Source organism: Sinocyclocheilus rhinocerous, unplaced genomic scaffold (assembly GCF_001515625.1).
Source record: "Sinocyclocheilus rhinocerous isolate Xijiao unplaced genomic scaffold, SAMN03320098_v1.1 scaffold345, whole genome shotgun sequence".
Classification (NCBI taxonomy): domain Eukaryota; kingdom Metazoa; phylum Chordata; class Actinopteri; order Cypriniformes; family Cyprinidae; genus Sinocyclocheilus; species Sinocyclocheilus rhinocerous.
In genome coordinates, this window is record NW_015630020.1 from 184,574 (window position 1) to 185,074 (window position 501).

Sequence of the window (501 nt, forward strand, 5' to 3'; positions counted from 1 at the left end):
AATAAAATAACACGACTATCTTTGAAAAAAGTGCATAATGTTTAAAATAATGCTTATAAACCATATATAATTAGTAAAGTTGCTTAAACAATTAGAAACAAAACAGCATCATGCATGTATGTATAGTTTAATACAAAGGACCGACAACCAATCACAAAGAGTACTTTTTTCATCTAAAAACATGAGATGCAGTGGGATGGGGAGAAACCACCATAAAGTTTTGAGACACGTTTTTTAAAAGTTGAACTTACATTAATTTTACGTGACTTTCTAAACATGCGGCTCTCTTGTGCGAAATGCGAGTGCAACAGTGATAGATGACCCTCTAGAAAATGCGATAAATATGCGTTCTGTGTGAACGGCTTGGTTTCAGTTTCGCCGTGAACAACATCATCTCCGCATTGATGTTCTCTTTTTCTGCAATATTTTGAATGAACAATGTAGCAGCGCCGCATTTAGTGGGTTCAACTGGATAGGCTAACAAAAGCATTAAAATGCAAT